This window comes from Saccoglossus kowalevskii, chromosome 20, assembly GCF_978046115.1.
Source record: "Saccoglossus kowalevskii chromosome 20, keSacKowa6.1, whole genome shotgun sequence".
NCBI lineage: Eukaryota > Metazoa > Hemichordata > Enteropneusta > Harrimaniidae > Saccoglossus > Saccoglossus kowalevskii.
Window position 1 is genome coordinate 12,172,633 of NC_140660.1, and position 3,441 is coordinate 12,176,073.

The 3,441-nt window shown below is 36.0% G+C and overlaps 1 long non-coding RNA gene across 1 annotated transcript; it reads left to right on the plus strand.

Annotated features, from left to right (window-relative positions):
* The first annotated feature begins 2,698 nt into the window (after positions 1 to 2,698).
* Positions 2,699 to 3,226, plus strand: LOC144356764 (uncharacterized). Its single transcript, XR_013421517.1, has 2 exons — positions 2,699 to 2,794; positions 2,896 to 3,226. It is a non-coding gene; the product is annotated as an uncharacterized LOC144356764 (long non-coding RNA).
* Positions 3,227 to 3,441: the final 215 nt, after the last annotated feature.

Consider the following 3,441-nt stretch of genomic DNA (forward strand, 5'->3'; position numbering starts at 1 on the left):
TATTCGTTCGAGAATTAATTCCCTCCAGTTCTATGTACGTGAATGAATAATGCATTGTCTGAATCATGAATTCTTAATGCATTGCTTCTAGTGTGAATACAGCATAAACGGTGCAGAACCATCTTCTGTTTTTTTCAAGGAAATGCATGGTAAAAGAAAATTCTGATTAAATAAATTTTTAGCTCATTTGCTTTATATGGGGTGTAGTACACATTCATCAATTATTTGCAAGCTATGTCATATTTCTTATCATATGTAAATTTCATTCTGATGCTATCAATGTCAACCTATCACGTTCAACGATGTTCACGTTCAGTGTTAACTAAGGCCTGAAATAGAATATATATCGATACAAAATCTGATAAGTTCCATGGTCGATGACAGTAATTTTATCTGTCGTGACCGTGTAAACATAAAAGTCAGATAATTCCTGTCTGCATGACTTAATCATTAGAATAATAAAATCAAAAAATGAGGTTAGTATCTCGTGTAAAAAAAATCGTAAATCCACGACCTGTTGGTTTTTGCACTCGGTAGAATGTACTTTATTTCGAATAATTAAGATAGAGATGCAGGTTGGGAGACTATATTTTTATTTGGCTCTAATTACTGTAATTACACGAGTAAAATATAACTTTTATCCATCAAGTTAAATATCATTTGAAATAGTTTTATTCAAACTTTCGAGTTTTATAGTTTACAATTATGTACTATGATACCATATTAAGTGGTGTTGATTTTGGGTTAAAATCATACAGTTTAGGTGAAATTGCACTTAAAACTATTTAACTTTTGAATGCATACCCTGATTTTGATTTAAAAACACTTATTTAAAACTTCTGTTTACTAGGAACATAATGGCGTATTTATTAGTGTTTCCATTGATTTTTTTTACACAGTGCCCTTTGAAACATTAACATTTTATGAATCGTCCACAGTTAACAGAGCCGCTAATTGGCAGCTCTATTGTTTCTGTTCGAGTGAAGACAGTGAAACCATACGAAGCCATTTACTTACGATAGACCTGAATAATGACCCTTGAAAATTTAATTGAAAAGAAATGAACAGTCTAGAAGTTAAATAGTTTTAAAATGGAAATTTTGAGTAAAAATGAAAATGAGATAATCGCCATTTTGTGAAAAATATGTTAAAATGAATCATTCACTTTATAGTATGTGTAACTGAAACTCCTAGAAATACACCATACACCGTAATTTACTGATGTCAAATCGTCAGGTAAAAAATAAAATGAAGATATTTACAATTCGAGGAAAACGGTAGAAAAATCGTCCGCGAATTATCAACCTTGCGTGAAAACTGTCATGGCGTCGTGCTATAAATTCCACTGCGGGAGGGACACAATGGATTACGTAAAGCCGATGAGATATTCATACAGTTATATAAACATAGTCTAAATCTGCCTTCCTTCAAACCTTTAAAAAAATACTTTGTATGACGCAGTTTCCGTGGACCGTGCGAAGTTAGACGACCAGGTTGAAATGGGCCCTAATATTTTACTACACGGCTATTCGCAAACGCCGGTGAAACAAATTCGAAATGAAGTCACATTGGAAGGGGAACTATTGTAAATCGAGGCAGGTTTCATCCAACTACAAACGAGACCGGTCGATGCAAATTAAACGAACCCTGACCTCTGAAAATACCTCATTCATAGAGTTCCTTAGTACCAGAGGTCGCCGCTCACAGCCATACAATGTGGTTTGCGACATCGCTACTGGTGCATGCTAGCTGACAAGGGGGTTTCCGATTAAGGTAACCAATATGGCATCGCAGAGTGCATGATTTTTCAGCGGTGTTTAAAAACAGCATCTCATTGCCGAATTTTCCGTTATTTCCAGGGTATTTTTTATTTTTAATTAACCGAGCATTTTATGTTTGTGTATTTTGGCACTGAAAAGTTAGTTATCGATGACAGCAACAGCAGTGTTGTTTGTCAATTGCATCTATCATCCATCAGCACGATAATCCTTACAGCAATACGAAAATTGTTTACTTCAGTGCTAAATGCCGTTGGAGTAAAAATGTGTGGAAATTTTTTTTCAGTTTCGCTCACAATGCGAAAAAGCTTGAAATCAATGCACCAAGAAAACAAAAGAAATTGTGGCCTTGTTGTTTTTGAGTGCCCACGAAGCTGCATCTCTACCTTAAGTCTCATTAGTTACTGTGGTGAGTATTTAATAAATATACAATCTATCGACCTTGGTTGGGAGTCATGTTTCACAGGAAATTGCATGATTTGTAATCGTTTATTTGCGCAATGGTTTCATCAATATGGGTGGTATTCCATGGCTGTCACCATAGCTCTACTGTGTCGACAATACCATACAAATATCATCTACGTTTAATATACCATCAGATCGACACAAGCAGAGCTATGGGTCCACAGCTACGCAGATCCAAATGGGTCGAAGACCGGAAGCAAATGGCAGGAAATACATGTCAATTGCCAAATGGTCGGAAAACAAATATTATAGTGAATTACCTCCAATGTTAGACTATATCCCAATAAACCGAGGTTTAAATATGTTTGTCGGGTACGCGGCCATTTTAATCGTTACAATAGACCCTTTCATAAGTCGAGCGCCCTCAAACACTTCCTATTTTAGAATGACTGAAAGCGAGGTCACTAGGTATAGAAACTTTATTGTCTAGTTCCGCCTCAAGTGTCCTGGCGCACCGAGCATTAAGAGGCCGATAACTAGTAATGGATCCGGCATTCTGATTGCTTCATCACGTTCTTGTCCTTGTTCTATTTTTTGGGGTTATAACTGACGTAAGCAATTACCCTTACCGTTCTATATATAAAGCAATAGTTTTCCACGCCCTCAAAAGCTGCGCGAATATAAAACTGTTTTTTGTGTGATCTCTTTGCAGAAAAATAGCGAGAATTGTTAGAACCACCTCAAGAATGAAGTCTACGCAGGCGGAATGATTGAATAGTTTTGGCGTTATTGTAGTATTGCAGTATTGCAGCCACGTGTACGTAGAACGTAATCCCGGTCTAATGGAACAATATGGTGGTCACTAGTTACCTTGCCATTTGCAAAGAACGCCGGGAACCAAGCACCGAGCTGCAGGAAAAAGGAAGTGTTTGAGGGCGCTTGACTTATGAAATAGGTCTATTAATGTACAAGGTTTCGCAGCATTGTGAATAGTAAAACATACTCAAAAGACGATTTTAAATTATAGAAAACAATTACAAACATTCTCTGTTTTGAATGCTTAGCAAGATTTAGCAAGGATGTATATAAATAACAAAAAAAAAACATGGTGAAAAAAAAGTAATGACGGGATCTCCATATTATGCACTATATTTTACTTTTTTCGATACTGGGTTTAAATTTGGGACTTTTACAGCCATTTTGTTATGAGCATTAGCAAACTTCTTACTGGGCGAATGGTTATACAAATTATCTCTAC